Source organism: Toxorhynchites rutilus, chromosome 3, assembly GCF_029784135.1.
Source record: "Toxorhynchites rutilus septentrionalis strain SRP chromosome 3, ASM2978413v1, whole genome shotgun sequence".
Classification (NCBI taxonomy): Eukaryota; Metazoa; Arthropoda; class Insecta; order Diptera; family Culicidae; genus Toxorhynchites; species Toxorhynchites rutilus.
Genome location: NC_073746.1, coordinates 159,572,142 through 159,598,767, shown reverse-complemented (window position 1 = coordinate 159,598,767; position 26,626 = coordinate 159,572,142). Strand labels below are relative to the sequence as shown.

General features: G+C 39.9%; 1 protein-coding gene across 1 annotated transcript in view; it reads right to left on the bottom strand.

Moving 5' to 3' along the window:
* LOC129776406 (myosin-I heavy chain) overlaps positions 1-26,626 on the bottom strand; it is a 133,384-nt gene that overhangs the window by 67,159 nt on the left and 39,599 nt on the right. The window lies entirely within an intron of this gene.

The window sequence follows — 26,626 nt, the reverse complement described above, 5'->3', positions numbered from 1 at the left end:
GGGGTGGATGTCGTGGTCCTCGGTAATTATCTGAGTGTATGCTTTATTCATTGCGTCTGGAGTGAAATAAAGCTAGTGAAGATGCTGATGTACTGAGAATTGAAGATAAATTTAGAGCTACACATTTAATTGCGATCTCACAAACAGTCCAATTGAGGAGTTCCGGGGTTCTCCATAGTTTCAGACTGTCATGACTACGTTTTGTACTTCTATTTTTTTCTGCTTCAGAGTGCGAAGTTTGTGCAACAGGCCCACAGACTAGCCACAAATTAGGTACGATTGCAATAAAACTAGACTGAGAGAGCTATAGTGAGACATTAAGAAATCTAAATACAGTTCCATTTTCCGACGAAATTTACTCGATAATAAAAGACGCCAACATTTCTGCAGACCTTCGAAAGCCGTATAGTTCTGGACTACACACCCATGAGATGCGCCAGGGTGAAGCATTGTAGAATCACCGATGGTTACCGTGCTCGGACAGAAAACTGCAAACGTTCGTCTGAGTGTCCATCATCAATTCTTCGAGAAATCCAATACAAAGGTGCTGCAGAGTTATCCATCGATGGATCGGAGTTGACGCTATTAGACGTACAAATAGTCTGTGACCTAGAATAGTTAGGACAGTCAAAACCACTATACTTGGAGTGGTGGACAAGGGGGAAACCTTCAATGACGAAACTGGCCTTCTCAAAAGCTTCGGTACCATCCGTCTGCCTGAAAGTCGTCTGATGTTAATTTTGAGCGAGCCTTCACTGAAAAGCTGACGGAACACCCCAACTCAAAGGTTCTGTAAGGAAGGTTCAGTCATCTGTGAAGGTAAGGATTTTTCTTCAGATATGAATATAACCTCCCGAAGATTTTTGGAACACGTTTATTGCTGACCACGACACAATTCGTGAAAAACCTCAATGCCTCGATTCGATTATGCAGAACATTTAGCAGTAGCTATGGTTATAACCGATTATAACTACATTGTGATCAGGAAAAGTAAGCCATTGAATTTTCCTAAAATGACTTTTTCAAAAAATCATAGCTTTTGAACTACTGGACCGATTCCAATGATCGACATATCAAATTAAAGCCAATAACCTTTTAGGAAAAATACTTCAGTTGCAGAAAATTTAAATTTTGTTTCGGTTATTATTGATTGCATTTGTTTTTTTATGGTTTTCATGGTCTCGGGACCAAGGGCGCTCTATTTTTATATATTTTTTTTTGTAATAGGAGTACCGGTAAATTTCTTGGGTTTTCTTTCAAAAATAACTAACTCCGAATCGATCCAATTTTAGACTTCATCAAAATTGGAGAAGTGCTGGTCAACCAGGCCATGTTACACCGATCGAAAAAGGTACTAATCGTACGGAGAAATGTCGGGAGAATACGGCGGATGAGATAGGACCTGCCATTTCAGCGTTTCCAAGTATCTTTTAACCCGGTTTCGCGATATGCGGCCGAGCATTTTCGTGCTGCAAAATAACTTCATCGTGTCTTTGCTCGTTTTGTGGCCTTTTTTCCTTCAGTGCACGGCTCAAACGTCGTCACGTCAACGTCAATTGTCGTCGGTAGAGGTCCCCCGTAATGGTTCCATTCGGTTTTAGCAGCTCATAGTACACCACACCCAGCTGGTCCCATCAAATAGACAGCATAATCTTCTGGCGACCGTTGATGTTGATACATGGCCGTGGTATCCATTCGTTGCCCGTCGTTTAGGATTGTCGTAATGGGCCCACTTTTCATCGCCAGTAACGATTCGATGCAAAAATCCTTTTCTTTTATGCCAATAAAGCAATTGTTCCCACGTGAAAAAGCGACGTTCGACGTCTCGTGGCTTCAATTCATACGACACCCAATGTCCTATCTTTTGGACTTTCCCATTGCTTTTAAACGATCGTACATGGTTTGCTGAGCTCCTCCAAGTGTATCTGCAAGTTCTTGTTGCGTTTGTGACGGATTTTGATTGAATAAAGCCTCCAATTCTTCATCTTCAAACTTTTTTGGCGGCCCGGAACGATCTTCGTCTCCCAAGTCTAAATTACCGCTTTTAAACCGTGCAAACCCCGTCTGACACGTTCACTCAGTTGGAGCATGATCACCAAAAACTTCCACCAAAATGCAATGACTTTCCGCAGCTTTTTTCTTCATATTGAAGTAATGAAGTAACACTCCCCGCAAAAACAGTCTCGTTGGTACGAAATTCGACATAATCGAAATGGTAAAAAACTATGTTGTTCACGCTTCAACTTTTTGACACATACTGAAAAAGACGCGCAATGACTGTAGCTTTCCAAGGGATGTCTGGAGACTTGATTCACTGGAATAATAATCTAGTTACGCCATCTGTCGTTAAACCGAAGGAACTTACCGGTAAGCTAACACCTAATAGAAAGCTGAGGATTTTTAAAATAAAATATCTTGAAATCAGAAATGTGTTCTTTTTCTTTTTTGAGTCGTGCTTACAAAATTCAAATTTTCTGCAACTGAAGACAACAACCATGCAAACAGAGTCATACACTGGTGGTTTAATGCATCTGTATATATACCAATTTATTACCATCCACAGTTTGTGGGGTAACGAAACCTTTATGGTGACCCAAAATGCGCAGAATAAGCGATGTTCGCTGCTTTGAGTATAGAAAGAGCTGACAAGGCAGCGTAATAGTTACGCAAGGGTGGAGTTAATGTCGACTTTATTCCGTTCCCGTCATCTTCCTCCGTTGTTTATAAGGGAAGGGTGGTAGAGACGGACACCCTAAGTAAAAGTTGATTTTTTTTCGTGAATTTCACAAAAATTATACAGCTATCTCACCACAAATTGATAATCTAGGTGTCTTTTTATAATAAAACTTGTCTTTGAGGCATAAATTTTGAAACATGAATGAATCCGGTATTTTAGAAAAAATAAGATTGTGTCGGGAAAGATGGACACCAACTGAAAATTCAAGTTTATGTACTCGATAAGTTTTGTAGGTCTTCAAATATGCCTTAAAAAGATCTAACAAAAAGGCTAAACTAAAATCACCTAGAGGGGGTTGTAATTTTTCTCATTTTTTCATGTCTAAAATAGCTTCCGCCATTCGGAACGACAAATTCGAATTACGTTTTAAAAAACGCTCTTCTGATTCGTCCATGATTTCTGGTTGCACTTGCAAACGTAGTTAGTGGGCATCTGTTAATAAAAGTTAATCAAATTGATTGAAAACTAAATGTTTGTCTTTGGTCGGTGGAGTGTCCGTCTTATCTGACTTGATTGGTATTTTATTTTCGTCAATATTTCTGGAGTAAAAATGAGAAAACTTCACCGCTGATTCGATAAACTGGAAGAGAAGAGATGGTAAAACATTCACGAAACGAAAAATACCCCAAAAATTACTCGATAACAGTGAGAACCTTATATTCTGCAGACGAAAATTTACAACGAGCTGCTCTTTGTAGATTACTTTTTTGTTTTTATTTACAATTTAAACAGAAAGTCAGCTAGGTGTACAAAGGTACTGATACACTCTATAGCAAGTTTGTACATCATGAAAATTTAAAATAAAAACGTAATTTATCAATTATACAGGGGTGTCCGTCTTTCCTACCCTGTTCATCTTTCCCGATTTTACCCTATTATCGCGGCTGCATGCGTTGCCCCTTATCGACGATACGAATAGGTAAGCACACAAAAGAGCAGAACAAATGTATGGGAAAAGTGTTTTGAGATATAACATTATGACGATGGACTTCATCTAACAGGAGTATATAGGAGATTAGATGAAAATCTGCTCCCGTGGCCGAGTTGTTAGCGTCATAACTAACATGCCGGGTGTTCGGGTTCGATTCCCGTTCTGGTCGGGGGAATTTTTCGTCAAAGAAATTTCCTCCGACTTGCACTGTGATCACGCGTATTCTAGAGGTTGCTACTCAGAATGCATTCAAGGCGTGTTATTTGGCATAGAAATCTCAACTAAGTACTAATAAAAAATGACGCAAGTAATACTACGTTGAGACGGCGAAGTTCCTCTAGGAACGTTAGTACCATTGAAGAAGAAGAAGATGAAAATCTAAACACTGAACATGTTGGGAAAAGTGAAAGATTTTTAATGTTTATAACTCGAACTTTTTAGAATAGAACACGAAGATGTTTGCATCAATGGGTAGGAAATATCACAATAAATAACATTTTATTTCTCTTAAGATAAATAATTCAATGATTAGGTAATGTCGGCATTTTCTAAATGCGCTAAATTTCACGTTTTGATAGGCTCGATTTTTGATTCTCAAATTGTATCGACCAAAAGTATCGACTGCGAAATACAATTTGAATTCGAGCGAAATCTTGCCACGTAAGCCCCACATGCATATATGCAGACCGGACCCGAGCAAGCTGGAAAATCAACATTGCAAATACATGCAAGTTGTACTCGCTTGCATTTGAACAGACCAGAATGTGTTTCCCCAACACGGACTATAAAACCTTGGTCCCTGGGAAAATCGTCATCGCATGCATTTTTGCACTCTGGAATATGTTTTGCTCATACGGTCTACATAAGCGGGTACGGACACAATGCTTTGACTTTGGCTTAATCATTTACATCACTAAAGTCGATTGAATCAACAATATGCGTTTAATGTGCATGTCAGAATCGAAACAGATTGTCTGGAGTTCATCAAACCAAGAAAATTCGCGGATCGAGAAGTACGTACACTTGAAAAATGCAACAAGAAGGAAATGTAACATACAATGACCGTTTCACAATTCTTCCGATCACATATTTCCCAAGTCCACGATAAATGGCGATAAATAAATTACAAAAGCATCATACCATATGTGAAAAGATAACGGATGGTTAGACTTATTCATTACATACACTTGTTACGAAGAACGTAATCTATCAAAATGCATGAATTGACCCAACATGGGATTTGTTCAAATTCTTTATTCACAAAGTATTTTTTTTTGTTTCATATTTTTGTTTTTGTTTTTGTTTTTATATTTTTTATTGAGTTTATATAACAATAACTTTGCCGAACATCATATTCTACCGAGACTGCTTGAAATCAAGTTACGATTTTTTGAAACAAAAATTTATGTTGCGCTCCTGTGTCAAATAAGGCCTAATTTATAATGCGCTCCTGTGTCAAATAAGGCCTTCGAATGTTTCGAAACATATAAATGAAATTGCCTTTTACATGATTTATAGTAGTTTGATAGTATATTTTTACGAAATCACATGTTTTAAAGGATTATAAAATACACCTTCTATTTGTGTCAATGCGCCCCTCATTCGAGCTAACTTTTAATCGATTTTAATCGAATAATGTTGTTTTGTCCACATGATTTCTATGGCAACCACTTGGCGCGCTGCAGTTTGTTTATGTTTGTTTATGGTGTGCTTCGCGCATAGCAGAAGTATGGTTTTTCTGTGTTGATTGTGTTGAGGTGAACACTTCTAAAATGCCCAAGAATATTCTGAAGAAAGCCTAAATTATGAGTGAATCAATATGATGACAGTAAACTCAAGCAATGATAAATGCAACATCTAATTGTGAATTCGAATGTTTTCATTCAAAAATGGAGATTTCTAAAACCGGACAAATGACCGGACCATGATAATTTTTTTGGGCAAACCATGATCAGAGGTGGTCAAACCATGATCATAATTCTTCTTTAAGGAAAATCGTTAGAAAACATAAAAATTAGAATAATTTCAACACCTTATGGTTGTATTAGCAACTAGAGACTTGGGGCTTTTCAACAAACCCAAACTCGTATCGATTATGTGTGATTTTCATGAAGAAAAATCGATTTGCATTTACTAGTTGCGTAAAAACACCCCAAATTGGACAAACCAAGATCATTTACCCTATAAGGTTTCAAAACTCGGGAAGGTTCGGGTTAAAATCGGCAATTTTACGGCTAATTTGGCGTCGCATTGCTTCATAAAAACAAAGTTTTGCGAAACTTTTGGTGTCGAGGATCGAGAAAGGCAGGTGCTGGTAGTCCGCGAAATTTCGTCAATCCAGAAATTTAGGGTTACAGTGTCGGATAAAAATTAAAAAATATAATCCTATCCACTGCTTCAATTCTTTTCTAAGAATTTAATTGCATTGTTCGAAGAAATTCATAACATCTGTAGGTAAAAAAATAGTCATTCATTGAAAAATGCGTTTTAAACATATTTCACAACTAAAATGACGCGACAAAATTTAGGACCAGTTCCTCGTTTCGGCTGTTTCGAGTGTTGTTTCCACCGATTTTTGAAGAAAATTGATTGTTTCTCGATGGTATTGGTAAGTTTTGGTATCCTGGTAAGTATTTATCATGTAAACAAGAAGTATGTAAGATTTTAATACTCGAATTCTAGTTGCAGTCAACAAAAAATGGGTCGCGCGCATAATTGCAGGTCCTGATGCTGACGCAGAAGCATCCGAAGGCGCGGCTGAAATTCGCGAAGGGCCACTTGGATTGGATCGGTCCGGAGAAGGAAAAGCGGTGACGAAATATACTGTGGTCGGATGAGACGAAAGTAAATCTCATCGGCTCGGACGGAAAAAAAACTTGGGTCCATCGCCCGAAAGGCTGCGCTTATATGCCACAGTATACCACGAAGACATTCAAGCATGGAGGAGAGAACATTATGGTGTGGGGGTGCTTCTTCTGGTACGGGGTTGGTCCCCTGTACTGGGTAAACAAGATCATGGATCAGTACTTCTACGGCCAAATCCTAAGGGATGTTATGCTGCCACACACCGAGTGGGAAATGGCCCTGAAATGACAGTTCATACAGGATAACGATCCGAAGTATGGAGCGGTCAGCGGAGTCACCGAATCTGAACCCTATAGAGAACTTATGGGAGATCGTGAAAAGGTCGGTATACAAGGAAAAGTCGAAGAATAAGCAGCAGCTGTGTGATAGGATCCAAGCTTGTTGGTACGCCATCCCGGTCACCACGTGCCAGAAGCTGGTGGAATCCATGCCGAACCGGATTTTATTTTTTATTTATACCATTAATTTTGAAACCGGTCTTCATTTTTGTCGCGTCATTTTAATTGTTAAGTATGCAGTTGTATTGTAACTGCAGACGTTAAAAATTTCTTCGAACAATGGAAATAAATTATTCTAAATGGATTGAAGCAACGGATTGGATTATTTGTTCTCAAAGTTTTGTCACTCTCTTTTTTGCTTGAACAGTGGTCTTAATGTTTTGTCCGACACTGTATTACGTAAAATTCGTGGTACCCAGGGCCGAGTGGATAGCATCACACCTAACGGGTTCGATTCTCGTTATAGCAGGAGATTTTAATTCCTTCCGACTTGCACTGGAATATGCGTATTTGCGAACTTGTCGCTTAGAATATAATCAAAGCGTGTTGTTTGGCATAATAATCACAATTGGGCATTAAAAATGCAATTGATACTAAGTTGAGACGAGGAAGTACCATCAGGGACGTTAGTGCCATTAAAGATGAAGAAGGGGTTTTGAAAAAAATCGAGCACAAACAATTAACAAAACAAAAAATGGGGTGCAAAAAACAGGAATATCCATGCCAAGGCTTGATTTCTGTTCAGCCCTGAAGCTATTAATAATGGTGAAACTTCCAATGCCGGTGTGGGGAGCCAAGAAGAGGAACACTATACCCGGGGGCCTTTTAAAAATTGGCGGAGCTACAATTGTTTTGCGGATCCTCCGATTACCGCTGAGGGATAATATTTATACGGATGAAAGAATCCACTTTTAATGGGGTTTGCGTGCCAAGAAGTGCTTAATAATATAGCATTTTCGTTGTCGTTCATTCATATTCTTGCAGATCTCGAATTATGCTCAAGTCAATTTGAGACACGTGAAGAGATTGGCCCGGCAATTGCATTTGCATTATGTTACATTCATCGAAGTTCGGACGCTCCGAGCGAAATTATAGCTCTCGAGAAGGTGTCTTTTGGAACAATCTGGAAATATAAAGTTGGAACGTACTTTTTTTTTCATCGCGTATATGAAACCAGGATGAATGAAAAGATAACTTTTCCCATTAACTTCTTCACTTTAATTGTCATCCAGTTTACCAACTATCATTCATCAGCTCCACTCAGGATGCGTTTTTGGAATGCGTACAGCAAGTGATGAGTTACTTGGCTTAGGAACGGTACCGCGGTTTTCCACACATTAGAAGTACGATCGACACAAGAGATGATATTGGCCGGTATGTGAGATGTCCCGTGGGGTTGCGCGATAAGGCAGAAGGCATTTGAAAGTACGCTGCGCTGCGCGATTTGCCAAGTTGCTTCTAATGATTGCGCTACGGAATGCAACCAATGTCATCTTGTTGACGGACACCAACGAAGCGAGAGTTCGTAATATTTTTATTACCTTTGAAAGCTGCAAGTCGACCAGCTGAACCGCGCCATTTAGCCACTGATGTAGGTGATAATAGAATCACGCGAGAAAATGGCAAAAGTTTTCCTGCGTGATCTTATTCAACAACGCTCAGTGAAAGTATACGTATGGAACGGAACAAAACCTCACGAAAGCGATTAATTAAGGCCCAACATATCATCCTTGGAATATCAAAGAAGGAGAGATAAATGACTGTAGCACGCGCAGTAATTCTCGAATCGGGAAGGCCTCAGCGCTACGAAGCATCGCATAGCGGGAAACAGCCGAACAGGTAGAGCTGCTGCTTCGCTGATCCACTTGTACATTTCCATCCCAATTAATTTCACCCGCAGGCGATTCTTAACGACGTCTGTAACAGGTTTGTGTCTGTTCGGATTTTAGGGGAGGGTACTTTTGAAAATTGGTTTTGGGTGCTTTGTAGCCTGCAGACCGTCCTGAATGTCTGATCAAATGTTTGGAATTTTTGGCATTGTATTTGTAGAGCAGATTTGATACGTGAGCTTCCTGCCTGTATGAAAGCCATGTTGACCGCATCCCATAGCCTTAAAGTAAAGAGAGATTTTTTTTATTGAAACAATGAATGGGGTTTAATGATCATATGCAAGAAGCATGGCATTTTGATCATGTTCGTTTGCACTGTCATATTATTATAACTAGCTGACCCGGCAAACGTTGTTCTGCCATATAAATTATCTCTAGTTCCGACGTTATCATTCAATCGAGGAGTATTCACACCGGTATTCTGAATTTGAAACACAGCCAAATTGCTCACTTTATTTATGGACTTGCGGATGTATTTATTGCTCTTCTCCGAGCCACAGAACTCAAAATTGATATGCGCATTGAATATTTTGCTAAACTGAGGCGAATATGGTACGACACTACGATCTTGTCTGCGTGGTTGATATTTGTGAATGATTGATCACAGCTTTATCAGGATTTCTTCTCTGATATATTGGATATATTGGATATCCACCGACGCTTTTGAACTCATTGTTGGTGAAATCTTTAGGAAAACGCTATGCACTTTTTCCATCATTCAAAGCGATAAAAGTTTAAGATAACTGCATGCCATGAACCTTGTTTGTGGTAACAATATCGAAACTCACAAACCGATCGTGCTTTACTTTTGTATTCTGAAATCCGTTGGACTCAAATTCAGTCGTGTGATGAAAATGTAACAACCTTGGTATATCAAACGTCAAAATAATTCAGCCGCAGTTTTGGAGCAATGTTCTTTCTATAAGAGTAGCAGACCGAAAGCAATTTTAAATAGTTGTGATTTTGAATGAAAAATTATTACGTGAAGTTATTTAAATATTTAGAAGACGTTGTCGTCACCCTAAATAAACCGTATTAACTATTTTTAAATGGTTTTATTTAGCTTGCCCTGTAACATGATTGTATGTTTGTAACTTGTTTGTCTGTAGCGCTGTACCACATTAATAGAAATTTGACCCCCTTCCTGTTGACCGATTGATCTGAAATTTGGAACACACCTTTATCTCTGCAGTCATCATAAAACTGCGTATTTCACGATCTTAAAAATCCAAGATGGCGATCGCTACAAAATGGCGGAATACATATTTTCTCAAAATCCCATAAATATGGGTGTCGAATGAAAGACTTGACTAGTAGAACACAGTTATTCATGTGGAATGCAAATCCAAAATGGCCGCCACGACAAAATGGCGATATATAATTTTTTTTTCGAAACCCTCATCAATATGGGTATCAAATGAAAGGGCTTAACTAGTAGAACACAATTATTCATGAAAAATGCCAAACCAAAATGGCCGCCTCCACAAAATGGCGGATTACATATTTCCCCAAAACCCCATATATATATTTTTTTTTAATTCGTTTATTTTTACAGGTTTAGTTACTTAAGTTTAAAGGAGCCGTATTCTTAAATATAATTTTAAAACTATATATATAAACAATTTTCTTACATCTATGGTTAGTAAGGTGGAAAACCGATTACTCGCGGTGTACTCGAGTTTAGGAGGGTGACATATTTTTAGGAGAAGGATGGGATATAAGGAAATTGTAACAATGTTGATGAACACTCAATTTATAAATCTATTCGTATATCTATAGTGTATTTACATTTCAACTTATTCTACTATTTATAGCAAGGGGACGAATTACCCGCAAAGGAAGGAAAGGAGGGTATAAGGATGTAGGGGCAATCACACACGAAGATCTATAGCTTTAAGGAAAACATATATATGGGACATGTAATCAAGGTCTAACCGAGCCAACACATCTCTCACCGGCACATTGGGCTGTCTTCCTCGGGCCCGAAGGGAGTTTTTTAAATTCGATCTGGCGACCAGATACACCTCGCACGACCAAACAATGTGCTCGATGTCGTGATAACCTTGGCCACAAACGCAGAGATTGCTGCTGGCAAGATTGAAACGGAAGAGTAGTGCATCTAACGAACAGTGATTGGACATGAGTCGGGAGAAGGTGCGAATAAAGTCCCGATTCAAGTCCAGACTTTTGAACCACGGTTTGAGGCTAACCTTAGGGATAATCGAGTGAAACCACCGGCCCAATTCATCTTCATTCCACTTGCGTTGCCAGTTAGCGATGGTATTTTTGCGGACTAAAGAATAAAATTCATTGAAGGCGATTTGACGCTGATAAATATCGCCTTCAATTGCACCTACCTTTGCTAATGAGTCAGCCCTCTCATTACCCGGAATGGAGCAATGTGAAGGGACCCAGATAAAGGTAATGACATAACAGCGTCTGGATAAAGCACTCAAAATTTCTCGTATTCTCTCAAGGAAGTACGGCGAGTGCTTTTCCGGCCTCACTGAACGGATAGCTTCGACAGAGCTAAGACTATCCGTTACAATGTAATAGTGTTCAACAGGTCGTGAGGCGACGCTGTCCAGCGCCCAATGAATTGCTGCCAATTCAGCAATATACACTGAGCAAGGATTCTGAAGACTGTGTGAGGTGCTAAAAAATTCGTTGAACACTCCAAATCCTGTGGACTCGTTTATAGTGGACCCATCAGTAAAGTACATATTATCACAATTGATACCCCCATACTTTTCATCGAAGATCGTTGGAGCGATCCTCGATCGTTGGTAATCTGAATATCCATGGATATCTTGCTTCATGGACAGATCAAAATGCACAGAGGAATTGATGTAGTCAGGGAAACAAACACGGTTGGGAATATACGAAGAAGGATCAACCTGCATGGAGATGAATTCATGATATGAACTCATGAATCCGGAGTGAAAATTTAGCTCGATCAGCTGCTCAAAATTTCCGATCACCAATGGGTTCATAACCTTACACCGGATGAGGAACCGAAGAGATAATAAATTGAAGCGATCTTTTAGTGGGAGTAGGCCTGCCAAAACCTCGAGACTCATGGTATGCGTTGAGGGCATACATCCCAACGCAATACGGAGACAAAGATACTGAATTCGCTCGAGTTTAATGAGGTGTGTTTTGGCAGCTGATTGAAAACAGAAACTGCCATACTCCATCACTGAGAGAATAGTTGTTCGATACAACATTATAAGATCTTCTGGGTGGGCTCCCCACCAGGTGCCGGTAATTGTACGGAGAAAGTTTATTCTTTGTTGGCATTTTTTACTCAGATACCTAAAATGGGCCCCCCAAGTACATTTGGAGTCGAACCAGACCCCAAGATACTTTAATGACATAGCATGAGTGATCGGTTTACCCAAAAGTTGAAGCTTTGGTTTTGCTGGTCTATGCTTCCTAGAAAAAACCATCATCTCTGTTTTCTCCGTGGAGAATTCGATCCCTAGACCAATGGCCCAGGCTGAAAAATTGTTCAAAGTATCTTGTAAGGGTCCTTGCAGGTCGGATTCGTTTGATCCTACGACAGACACCACTCCATCATCTGCAAGTTGTCTTAGGCTGCAATTTTGTGTAAGGCAATTGTCGATGTCGCTTACATAGAAGTTGTACAAAAGGGGGCTTAAACATGAGCCCTGGGGGAGGCCCATGTAAGAGACCCGACTTACTGCCGAATCTCCGTGAGAAAAGTTCAAATGTTTCTCACAAAGCAAGTTATATAACATATTATTCAATAGAGGCGGCAGACCCCGAGAGTGTAATTTGTCCGACAAAACCTCTATTGAAACAGAATCGAAGGCCCCCTTTATGTGCAAGAATACTGAAGCCATTTGTTTTTTTTCGGCGTAAGCCATTTGAATTTCTGAAGAAAGCAACGCAAGACAATCATTCGTCCCCTTGCCCCTGCGGAACCCATATTGTGTATCTGAGAGTAGGCCATTCGTTTCAACCCATCGATCAAGGCGAAACAAGATCATTTTCTCCAACAATTTCCGTATACAAGACAGCATTGCTATTGGGCGGTACGAATTGAAGTCGGACGCGGGTTTTCCGGGTTTTTGAATAGCTATAACTCGTACTTGTCTCCAATCATCTGGAACAATATTATTCTCCAGAAACCGATTGAATAAATTCAACAAGCGATGTTTCGCCACATCAGGGAGGTTTTTCAGCAAGTTGAACTTAATTCTATCCGATCCCGGAGCAGAATTGTTACATGAGAGCAGAGCAAGAGAGAATTCTACCATCGAAAACTCGGAATCAAGATCGCACCTATCTTGTGGTATATCTCGAACAATTTTTTGCACAGGAGCGGAATCAGGACAAACCTTCCGTGCAAAATTAAAAATCCATCGATGTGAATATTCTTCGCTTTCATTCGTTGAAGAGCGATTTCTCATGTTTCGAGCCACTTTCCATAATTTTTTCATTGACGTTTCTCGTGACAAACCTCCCACGAAATTTCGCCAATAAGCACGTTTTTTCCCTTTGATTAAGTTTTTAAATTGATCTTCAAGGGCTAAATACGTTTGAAAATTTTCAGGGGTTCCACGTTTCCGAAAAGCTTTAAATGCATTCGATTTTTCTACATAAAGCTTGGAACATTGGCTATCCCACCATAGATTGGGACGCCTTCGGGAAATGGTGGAACCTGGGATGGGTTTCGTTTGAGCGCGAACCGCGCTGTCATAGATCAAACGAGAAAGGAAGTTATACTCCTCCAATGGAGGTAAACCATCTCTGGAATTGATGGCTAGAGCAATCGCGTCCGCATATTTTTTCCAGTCAATGTGTCTTGTGAGGTCATATGCCATGTTTATAGATTCAGAAGAATTCGACCCAATGGTGATGGAAATTTTGATTGGCAAGTGATCACTACCGTTGGGGTCCTGGATTACATTCCACTTGCAATCTAACGATAGTGAATTCGAGCAAAGCGAGAGGTCAAGCAGGTTAGCAGGAGGTTTAGGTACACGTGTTGTTTCCCCAGTGTTCAAAACGGTCATATTGAAGCTGTTACAAAGGTCATATATCAACAATGAATGATTGTCGTCGTACTGTTCCCCCCAGGCAGTTCCGTGAGAGTTGAAGTCTCCCAAGATCAATCGTGGCTCAGGAAGGAGTGAGCACATGTCATCAAGTTGTTTGCGGCTAACCGCAGCTCTCGGAGGCCAATACAAGCTGACAATACAGAGGTCTTTGCCTCTGATGTTTGCATGACAAGCAACAGCTTCGATCCCTCCAATAGGTGGAAGGTCAATTCTAAAAAATGAGTGGCACTTATTGATCCCCAAAAGCACCCCTCCGTATCTATCATCACGGTCCAAGCGTATAATATTAAAATCGTGGAAAGAGATATCATCTCGCGAAGAAAGCCAAGTTTCGGACAGAGCAAAAACATCACAATTGTAGTTATGAATTAAAATTTTGAATGTATCCAATTTAGGGATAAGACTACGACAATTCCACTGTAAAACAGTGATATCTCCGACCTCTCTATTTGAATAAGACATCAAGAGAGATAATCATTGCAAGGAGGGGCCATGTTTGCATCAATTGTTGCAAAATTGTCTTTAATACTGGAAGCATTGAGATGACAAGGGTTCTGATGGAGTCGGAAACATTAAAACACTTGAAGATTTGGTCCAAAAGATCAGACAACTTTATAAATCCCGATTGGGAAGCTGAACTGGACGGAAAAATAGGGACAGTTGGGGTTTTTGATGTCCCTTCGAGTGCTGGGCCATTCGAAGGTGAATTATTCCCACGGAAACCAGGAGGAACCTGATTTTGCTTGTCCGCTGCACTCGATTTTTTAGGCATGCTAACAGGGGGTATCACCGGAGGGACTTGTCCTTGAACTTTGGGAGTGGTCACATTTTTGCGCCGGGGATTCCCTTGGAAAATGAACGGTGTGCCCCCGTTAGCTGTGTCCGCTTCTATTTCGTCAACGGGCAACGTGGCGAAGACATTTTGTGTGTTGATTGGTTGTTGTTGTTGGGCCAGTGGAGAAGCGCCCTTTAAAATATCCGCAAAAGTGCGTTTCGAGCGTTCCTTCAAAGAGCGCTTCTGTTTCTCCCAGCGACTCTTGTAATTTTCACAAACTGAGAGCTCGTGTGGGGATCCCCCGCAATATGGACATTTATGCTCAGTCGCACTGCAGGATTTCCCCTCATGTTGCTCTCCGCAAGTGGCACAGCGCTCCTTGTTGGCACAATAATCCGAAGTGTGACCAACTGACTTGCATTTGTTGCAAGTCATGGGCTTTGGCACGAAGAGTCGCACAGGTAGTCTCAATTTGTCCACCATAACGTAGTCAGGGAGGGCGGCACCAGCAAAGGTGACTCGAAACGAGTCGGACGGCGTAAATTTAGTTTGGTCCCCATCATGGGAAAGTTTCCCGAGTTGGCGACAGTCCAAGATTTTCAATTCCATTGAGGGGAGCTTCTTGAACTTGCCTTTTCCTTCTGCTTTTATTTGTTCGCTCGTCAGACCCGTTTCAGTTATCACCCCCTCAATTTCTACGTTATGGGAGGGTATAAATGTTCGATATTCGAGAGTGAAATGTTGATCAGCAACAATCTCGTTTGCGTGTTTCCGTTCATTCACGACAACTCGCAATTTGTTCGGTCTAACCCTGCGAATTTCAGATACAGAAGTGTATCTGGCCAGATCTTTCATGATCTGAATCACGTTAAGGTTTTTTCATTTCGGTTTTGGCCGGAGGAAAACAACCCAAGGGCCAGTTCCAGGTGCATCTTCTGGATAAACTCTGACACGTGGAGCGGAGACAACAGAGGGGGAAGACGAGGACGAGGACGAGGACGAGGATGAGGATGAGGACGAGGACGAGGATTGGGTTGGATCGGAAGCATCAGAAGGGGGAAGCGAAATCGATGATGGGAGAGGGGGAGTGGAAGTAACAGTGGGTTGAGAAGGGAGGCTTGCAATTTTCTTAGAGGGGGGCTTGGTAGGATGAGCGGATTCGTCCCCAGAAGAATTATCTTCCTTATGAGGGACTCGTTTATGTTTTTTCCCAGATCTTGTATGAGATTCATTATCGGAGATCTCCATCTCTGGAGATCCTCCACTATTCTCCATTTTACAAAAATTTCTGTCTTATTTCTAAATTATTTTTGATTTTAACAATAATCTTAAAAAAAATAGCAAAAAAAAAATTATGATAATAATATCAAACAATGAACAAATGAATTGAATAATAATATTAATAATAAATATGTGTACCTTAATATATAAGTTGTTCCAATAATGCGCTCTACTGCCCTAATCAGGGAGAGACAGAGGCTACGCGCTACGGAGACAACACAATAGCGCAAGAATAGCTTACGCAGCCACGTGATGATAAATCCCGTTTGCGACAGTCACGCGATGGCGATCCCGTTATGCCGAATCAGTTCAACAGCCGCAATCCGGCTCGCTGCAAGAGCGCTGCTTCCTTTGTTCCTTCGTTCCACTTCACAAAAGGTCAGGTCGAAAGCGGACAGCAATGACCTTCACTCGTACACGATTCACTCGTACCAATAGCACAATAGCAAAAGTGGCAACGCACAATACCGACACTGAACTTTACTCGTCAAGAGTTGGATAGCGAATGAAAAAAAAAAAAAAACCCCATATAGGTATCAGATGAAATGGATTGTCTAGTAGAACACAATTATACATGAGGAATGCAAATCCACAATGGCCGCCACAACAAAATGACGATATATATTTTTTTCCGAATCCCGTTTCAAGATGGGTATCAAATGAAAGGGCTTGACCAGTAGGACATCGTTATTCATGAAAAATGCAAAAAGAAATTATTTGATATATCAAATGTATCAATTGAAATTATTTGTCTAATAAAATACAGTACATCATGAAAACATTCCGAAAAAAAATAGACAAAAATGAAACATTTTTAAAAATTGTGGAATGCTTTTATTGTAGAGAAATGTACTAATAAAACAGATAATGTACTAAAAACTAGAAAATAAAAAAGGAAAACAACTTTTTATATTAAACGGTTTTATTTTGATAAAACATAATAATGATACAGAAAATGTACTAAAAGCTAAAAAATTATTAGGCAAGTAGCAGTTAGAAGTTATCACACCCTTTCCTTTGAACTAGGGCATTGATGAGACTAATAAAATCATAAGGTACGGTGGATTTCCGTTATTCATAGTTAATAGTTTCATCATGTGCACTTTGGTCGCACTTATTGTAGAGCTTTTCACTCAGAATTTTTCAAGGCGTGTTGCTTGGCATAACAATCGCAATGAAAATGACGCAAGTAGTAATACGTTGAAACGGCGAATATCAGGAACGTTAGTGTCTTCAATGGAGAGTTTTTTTCATGAACGGTGTGTGTCGACTGTGATCTCCAGATTATTGTTTCATTTTCGAATCACAATTTCTCGCGTCGCTGTGCGGTCGCTTCCATGATTCTACCAACGTCTTCAAAAACATGTGCATTGGATTTACACACCTGATTTCCAGTTGATGTTTAATCAGGACTGACATCGGTGTGATTATTTTTTTACAATCGGAGCATGTGTGATTTAATGATTTTCAATATTTTTTTTTGTTTCATTCAATAAGGCTTCCAACTCGTCGGTGGTGCGCCAGGTCTTAGGTTACTCGCGTATGTGTGGACGAAAGTTAAATGTAGCGGACATTGCGCCATTTGTCATTTAATAATGTAAGCAAATTTGTTTTGTTCAAAAAACGATCGGCGGATAAATATATAAGTTGAATATTGTTTATAAAAAATAGTAAAAGTTCAATGAAAAAATAGGGGACAGTGAAAATTTGTGATTATATGTATGTTTGGAAGCTAAATTTTAAAAACATGCAAAACAAAATTTATTCACAAAAATTGTTTTTTTTTCTGCACTAATCGGTATTAAACATCCGGTAATCGGTATCCTAGCGGTATGATATATAGTTTTCGACCTATTCTCACAATTTTTTTACACATGATTTCATGAAAATTGGTCGAGCCGTTTCAGAGAAGCTCGATCACAGCCATTATGATTTATGATTTTTCAAAGTTAACCGATGGTACAAAAAATCATTTTTTCCCTTTTTTCAAAAATGACTTTTTCAAAAATTCATAACTTTTGAACTACTGAACCGATTCAGATGATCAATATATCAATTTGGCCTGAGGCCAATGAGGCTTTGAAAAAATACCACACTTGCGTAAAATTTGAATTCTATTTTCATAAATATAGTATAGTCACATAGGAATATTGAACGAAAACTAAAAACTTGTTAACTTTGAAAAATCATAACTCATAAACGAAAAGAGACATCTCTCTGAAATTTGGATATTTTATGTTAAAAAACCTCAGTTTTCAAGAAAAAATATAAAAAATATGGTGCCCTTGGTCCCGAAACCATGTAAACTATGAAAAACAATTACAACCAATAATTAAAAAAAAAACTATTTTTTCCGACAAGTGTAATATTTTTCTAAACAAGAATAGCTCATTATATTTAATTTGATATGTCGATCATCTCAATCGGTCCAGCAGTTCAAAAGTTACGAATTGTTGTGATGGAAAAAAGGGGTAAAATTTGATTTTACGGACCATCGGTGAATTTTGAAATATCATAACTCGAGAACAAAAAAAAACACGCTTCTATGATTTTCAGATATGCTATGTAAAAAACACTTTCAGCTTTCAAGAAAAAATATAGCGCTCTTGGCACCGAGACCATGAAAACTATAAAAAACAAATACAATCTATAATGACAAAATGAAAACCTAAATTTTTTGCAAGTGTAACATTTTTCCAAGACAGACTAGCTAATTATCTTTAATTTGATATGTCGACCATCAAAATCGGTTCAGTAGTTCACAAGTTATGAATTTTTGGAAAAAGTCAGTTTTGGAAAAGAAGGGGGAAAAAGTTGATTTCTCGGACCACCCTAAAATGGAAACGATCACCCTAATGTAAATATAAAAATACGGGTACAACCCAGGTTTTTATTTACGCGGGGGATATCTAGTAAAAAACCGCGTTAATTGGAAAATCCGCGTAAAAAAACCGCGTTAATTCGAAAATCCGCGTTAATTGGAAAATCCGCGTGAAAAAAGTTCATAAAAAACCGCGCAAAAAAAACCACGTAAAAAAACCTTGGTGTATAATGTTTTGCTTCTTCTTCTTCTTATATGGCACTAACGTTCTTAGAGGAACTCCGCCGTCTCAACGTAGTATTACTTGCGTCATTTTCATTAGTACTTAGTTGAGATTTCTATGCCAAATAACACGCCTTGAATGCATTCTGAGTGGCAAGCTCTAGAATACGCGTGACCACAGTGCAAGTCAGAGGTAATTTCTTTGAAGAAAAATTTCCCCGACCAGAACGGGAATCGAACCCAAACCCCCGGCATGTTAGGTTTGACGCTAACCACTCGGCCACGGGAGCACCATATAGCATAATGTTTTGACCATTCTTTATAGCATAATGTTTTGCTATAAAGAACAAAATTACCACTACTCACAAAAATCTGAGAACCAGTATATCGGTTTGACATAACTACAATAGATCAAACTAATGGTACATTGCTCCTACAGAAGAAGAATCGGTTTGGCATAGAATGGCTGTATATATAGAAGATTACTCAAAAATCTAAAAAGATAAGACAATATAAGTCACATTTTTTCCACAACTGAAAAGGGGATACTTTCTAAACAACCTGAATTGATAACATTCCAGAACCGACCATTAGTAGGGCTACAGTAAAATCAATAGTGCGTACAGATTTTGATTTCAAAAAACTTCGAAGATTGGTTGATCCGCGGTAAAATAGCGTTCTAACAAGTTATTTAACAAACATTCATTTCATTCATTTCAATTTAGAAATAAAAAAGTTTACATTTTCTCAGAATTATTATTGTCTCCCTGCAGTTACCAAACACAGTAGAAAATACATACTTAACAGAAGAGTGTATCAAAAAAGAACAGCTTCAAGTCCTACGTAAACCTACTCTAACTACTGACTAAAGGGTGTGTCACATCAAATTGCATCACGGAAAAAACGCTGTAGAAATTCGCCCAGTAGACCGATCCTTTTGAAAATTTTAGACAGTAAAATAAAAACTATTAAACAACTTTTGGCATTTTCTTTTTATTCATACTTCGAGCCCAAGCCCGTATACTCGCACCTTCCTCTTTACCCCGTCCATAAGGTTCTGTACAACGTCAGGTTGTAGTTTTTTTTTTAACAGAAATCCATTTTCTCTTGAAGTCCGCCTCCGATTTGACAACTTTTGGGTTCTTCCGGAGGGTCTGCTTCATAATCGCCCAATATTTCTCTATTGGGCGAAGCTCCGGCGCGTTGGGCGGGTTCATTTCCTTTGGCACGAAGGTGACCCCGTTGGCTTCGTACCACTCCAACACGTCCTTTGAATAGTGGCACGAAGCGAGATCCGGCCAGAAGATGGTCGGGCCCTCTTGCTGCTTCAATAGTGGTAGTAAGCGCTTCTGTAGGCACTCCTTAAGGTAAACCTGTCCGTTTACCGTGCCGGTCATCACGAAGGGGGCGCTCCGCTTTCCGCAAGAGCAGATCGCTTGCCACACCATGTACTTTTTCGCAAACTTGGATAGTTTCTGCTTGCGAATCTCCTCCGGAACGCTGAATTTGTCCCCTGCGGAGAAGAACAACAGGCCCGGCAGCTGACGAAAGTCCGCTTTGACGTAGGTTTCGTCGTCCATTACCAGGCAATGCGGCTTCGTCAGCATTTCGGTGTACAGTTTCCGGGCTCGCGTCTTCCCCACCATGTTTTGCCTTTCGTCGCGGTTAGGAGCCTTCTGAACCTTGTATGTACGCAGGCCCTCCCCGCAGGCTGCTTGGTCCGCTGGACGAATGAACTTGACAAATTCAGCTTATTGGCGACATCCCGGACCGAACTTCTCGGATCACGTCTAAACTGCTTAAGCGCGTAGCTTGTGATCTTTTTCACTGACGGAGCATCCATTTTTGCCGTTCTTCACCTTCCGGTCGATGGTTAGGTTCTCGAAGTATCGTTTTAGTACTCTGCTGACCGTGGATTGGACGATTCCCAGCATCTTACCGATGTCCCGATGTGACAACTCCGGATTCTCGAAATGAGTGCACAGGCTTAATTCACGACACTCTTTTTCGTTCGACGACATTTTTCCAAATTTACGAAAAATTGACAGTGAAGCATGGCCAACGTGATCTATACACTCTTATCTGATTATAAGCGAAAGCTGAAGATATAATTCCTAAAAATTAAATTTCTACAGCGTTTTTTCCGTGATGCAATTTGATGTGACACACCCTTTAATTGTGTCATTTTTCACTTCATCGACCCGACAGTGTATTGCTCTGGGATCGAAAAGAAAACAAATCATCAACGCTAATCGTCACATTACGGAGATTTCTCGCTCTCTTTCTATCAGGGTAACATTATTGCAACAGGTTGAAGCACTCTAACGAACTCCAGTCCAGCAGCAGCCACTCGAGCAGCGACAAACGACGCGGGATGCCGCGCACAGACATACATTTATGTAAATTAGGAGACTTCACATGAGTCGGATTAAACGTTTTGGAAGAAGTAGAAAGGAGAAACATAGCCAGCTATTATTGTCAGCATAAGACCAACGGATGGGGCCATAAGGTGTCGAGATTTACAACAGCACAAATAGCTACTTTGGTCGGCTCGAAACATTGTAGGTTTATATTGGCCCCATTTGGGAATACAATATCTCAATTGGGAATACAAGATCTCCGCTGTGGTATTTTTTCGAACAAAATGTTGTTGCGTTGATCATTTAAAAATACGATCCATAATTATAACTCAACGATCCTATGGGATGGCTCGGATATCGTCCAGACCATACACCCTTGTGGAGTAGTAATTTTGACGGTATTTCCGCCGTGAATTCCAATGCGATTGACAGACAGAGGAATTAACATTTTTTTCTTTTAATTTTTCAATTGAACTCTGCTGTATTCAAATTTTGGTTGATAACGTGTTGCTAACAATTGTAAATTTTGTTATTTACGTCAGTTATTACAGGTATCAGGAATTAAAATGAAATAAAAGCAAAAGACTTATGGATATAAAGTGAAGTTCAAAGATAAGCGAAAGTAATCAAAGAAATCTCTCAGTTGGTTTTGCGTTTTATCCTTACTCGTTCTCATAGTGGCGGCTTAAGAAAAGGATCTCTGTCTACATGTACCCAATAAGTAATGAACCGTGTCATTGAAGATGGTAACATTATTGTCGTAGCATTGCTGACCCCGCGCATCAATCTCGCTTGTCTCGGCCGTTCGTCGAAACCGCGCGTGGTGACGGCCATAAAATCCTCATTCTGCGGGTAAGCCCTCCGATACTCCGATACTTCGCACACAGTGTACAAGAAGGTCAAACCTTGTAAAACCAAAACAAACGAGAATACCAGTCGGTGGTTTCTTCGCTCCCTTTCAACTGCTTTCGCCATTTATCTACATAATTTGCATTTCATGTGCTGTCACTGTCCTCTTCGCTGGTTCACTATGCGCATCTGCCTGTGTCTCGGATGGTCATCCGGCTCAGTCAGTGCCCCGCTTCTCACTTTCTAACATTGATTCCGCGGGTAATTAGGAATCCAACCGTATGAAAGAATACGGACATGATAAGCAGAACTAGCTTCTTTGGAATTTCATGTTCCCCAAAACATGAATGCAGCTTATAGCAGTTCAAAATACTGTTTTTCGAAATAATTGGTTAAATATTTCACAAAAAAATGTGTTCCGATGTATTTTACGGAAATTAAAAGAAACCAGAAAGTTTAACATTTTTGTGATGCGAGTGAAACGGACTTATAGTCGAGGAAAAGGTGAATAAACAGAATAAACAGACTTTTCACTGTCCGTCTTTTTCCCGGTTTTTTTTTCTTTTCCCACTTTTGATCAATCACCAGTGTTTCCGGGGGCTGTAAAAAATTTTAGAACAATATGTAGGAGGGATTCTCATTATGCTCATGAAAATCAAAATGTAACTATACAGATCAGTCGTATGTTCATATTAACCCCACTGTCCGTCTTATCCGCACTTCCCCGAATTGTAAACAAAACTTTTTTTTCTCTAAAATGAGTTGAGAGCTTTGCAGATATATAATGGATTGAATTTTTTTTAGAGTATGACTTATACCATCTCTGCCTGAAAGGCCTTTAGCGAAAAACGAAGTGTGGATCACAATTCGATACAGATTGTTTACAAATGGTGACATTGGCTATGGATTTGATTGCGGAGCAAAATAATTGTTCGATATGGTGTAGAAAGTATTCTACTATATCAAAAAAATCATTGTGTTTCATGATAGCAGGAGTTTTAAGATCATCTGTTGACGAATGCCACAATCGAATGGCTGGGGCTGGGTATTTTTGAGGAGAAATCGATTCCTCTTTGAGTGTTAATATTTTTTTCCAGCAAAGCGAAGTGGTTTGTAATCATTTTATTCAAAAGATAAAATGTCTAAGAGTTATATGCTTATTAATTATTGACCCGAAAACTTGTTTCAATAGTCTGAACATTGCTTTAAAAACAGGCTGATGAAATCACAAATCTGTATATAAACTGGTGCCCGCTCGGAAATCCATTTCAAGAACGTCGTTTGATGTTTGCTGAGATGCGTCGAATGACAATGAAGTGTCTTTGCCAAGGCAGGTGGAAAAAAAGTTTGGATTGAGATGTCCCCAATGGCCCCCTCAGGGCTAGAGACGAATGAACTGCAAACGATTAAAGTCTCTATAATTCAACAAGAAGAAAAAGAAGAGGAAGAAATTCATTTAGTTTTGATTGCGAAGTGACATGAGAATGGAATCGCTAGCTCGCCAAGCACTATGCTCTTCTCTTTCAATCCCATTTATTTTCTACCGCCGGACTGAACGGAGCTGCATTTTTGGTAAAAGCGGCAGTTCTATTATCGAATGCTCACGAATGCCGTTGTCGACCGATAAATCCAATTCTCGGGAATTGGAGAGGGGGAATTATTTGCACCGAGTATTTCCGAGAAGGAATCGATCCCTTCTTTGAGCGTTGATAATTATTTTCCGCTTAAACGAGTGATGTGATAATCACTTTATTCGAAAGGTGAAATGCCCAAGAGTTATATGCTTGTCACTAATTGATTGCTAAGCCAACGGTAGTCTCACATCCACCTTGCGGTAATATCACAGATATAACCCACTTCTAGACGTAATGATCCTTCCCTTAGAGATCCCGAAGTGTCGGGGCCACAACCTTCTCCAGAACCTCGATCTCATAGTACGCGGCGTTGATTTTCACGTTTTTCTCGATAAACCCCAGTGGGAGCTTCCCACGCCTGGATACAGCCCTTCAAACCATCAAAAGACACGGTGCTCTGGAATCGCGGGATGCTTATGTGGGATGTACGACTCGTATCCCAGGTCTTTCGTCATGATGATGAGGACAATCCCGATCGACATATCCAGGTCAGCTGCGGTCTTCCGAATTGAGCGGTTCATTTTTCGACGAACCCGCTCCCTCACCACCTTGATGGCTGCTGACGTCCTCACCGAACGCGGCCACCCTGATCTCATACGGCACTTGACCGAGGCCCTCTCCCGATACCAACGGATGGTGGTATAGATGAAATTCCGCTTCGCCTCGTTGGATTTCAACCGCCAGAATATGTCGCTCACCTCTTGCAAACAACTTTAACGGGTGTTAAATAAAAAAATTTCTCAATACCTTTCAGTAACTCAAATAAAGAGCGTAAAATTTTCTTTCTCCAAGAAAATTGCTCTTTAGGCTCCCTAGAAACAGTAGGCGTGTTGGGTTTTGCTAGTTTGAATTTAGTCAAAGCAAAGATGGCGTCGAAACAGCACGTGCTCCGCGAACGCATTGTACGGTTCTACGAAACGCATTTCCAGCAAGGAAAAAAGTTCACGGTGGCACATTTTAAGGAAGAAAATGTACCTGTCAGTACGGTATATCGTATCCTGGGTTCCCTGAACGTAGAGCGGAAGGTCGGAAGTGGTCGTCCGGTGACGATAATGACGAAGCAGAGGAAGACATCGTTAAAGAAGCTGTTTGACAACAAGGACGCAACCAGCCTGCGTGACGCCGGTCGGAAATATGGCTGCTCCCACGTATTGATCCATCGGACCCTCAAGATGGAAGGAATCGTCTGCAGGAAGAAGACGATGTCGCCGTAGTATACGGAGGAGCAGATTGAGACGGTTAAATCACAGTGTCGGTGGATGACCAAAAAATACCGCGGGACGTCTTTCGTTCTGGACGACGAAAGCTATTTCCCGCTGTCCAAAACGCATATTCCAGGAAATGATAATTACTACTCCAGGGACAAGTCATCCACACCGCCTGAAGTGAAATACAAGTTCAAGCACAAGTTTGAAAAAAAGGTTATGTTGTACATCGCCATTTCCGACCGGGGCATTTCAAAGCCTTGGTTTAAGCCGAGCGGTCTGGCAATCAACCAACAAATCTATCGAGAAGAGTGCCTTGATAAAATCCTGCTGCCTTTCCTGAACCAGTGCCGCCCAATAGAGGATTTCTTTGGCTTACTCAATGCCCTAGTGTATAAAATCAATTGGAGGGCCAAGGACACGAAGCAACTGACTACAAGAATCCGGAATTGTATCCGGAAAATGGACGTAAGTGCCGTACAACGTTCTTGTGAGAGCATCGCGACAAAGTTTTTTTATATGTGATTGAAAAAATTCTCATTTTTTATTTAACACCCGTTACTACGACGTCGCGGTATTCCTTCACATACACTACGATGAAAAGATGTATTTCTCTTCTCTTTCTCTTTCTCTTTCTCTTTCTCTTCTCTCTTTCTCTTTCTCTTTCTCTTTCTCTTTCTCTTTCTCTTTCTCTTTCTCTTTCTCTTTCTCTTTCTCTTTCCCTCTCTTCTCTTTCTCTTTCTCTTTCTCTTTCTCTTTCTCTTTCTCTTTCTCTTTCTCTTTCTCTTTCTCTTTCTCTTTCTCTTTCTCTTTCTCTTTCTCTTTCTCTTTCTCTTTCTCTTTCTCTTTCTCTTTCTCTTTCTCTTTCTCTTTCTCTTTCTCTTTCTCTTTCTCTTTCTCTTTCTCTTTCTCTTTCTCTTTCTCTTTCTCTTTCTCTTTCTCTTTCTCTTTCTCTTTCTCTTTCTCTTTCTCTTTCTCTTTCTCTTTCTCTTTCTCTTTCTCTTTCTCTTTCTCTTTCTCTTTCTCTTTCCTCTTTCTCTTTCTCTTTCTCTTTCTCTTTCTCTTTCTCTTTCCTTCTCTTTCTCTTTCTTCTCTCTCTCTTAATTTCTCTATGCAACACCATCAAAGAAAGAAATCATAAAATTACATTGCATGGAAAGATGCTTCTCCTTGCATTATGAGAGTTGTTTACTTGTTCTACTGTTTCCACTTGATATGTCTTTATTCGTGTATTTGGAGAAAAATCATCATATTAACTATTCAAGTAGTAAACTGATTTGATTTTCTTTGAATACTTAAAATCCATTGTTCAGACAAGTGTTGCCACATATTTATCTGGAAAGGTGAAAATGTGGCAACAGTGGTTCAGACCCTTCCAAAATTAGCCGTTATGCCCGTTATGCGTTATGCCGTTATGACATAGATATCAATGTTAACAGTCGTAAGTCACATAGTAATGGAAGGTTGATTGCGGTTGCATCGACCCCACACACATCTGCGAATATCACACATCTGTAAGTGTTACACTCGAACAGATTTGGTATGATTTGGATTTGGTAGCACCTCGAATGGGTTATTTCTATGACATGTTACGGATGCCCCATGATGTACTATAAAAAATTCGCCAAATCTTTCCCATCAAAACATCATGCATCAGAAAAACAAAATTCTATGCGTACCTTTGGAATGAAC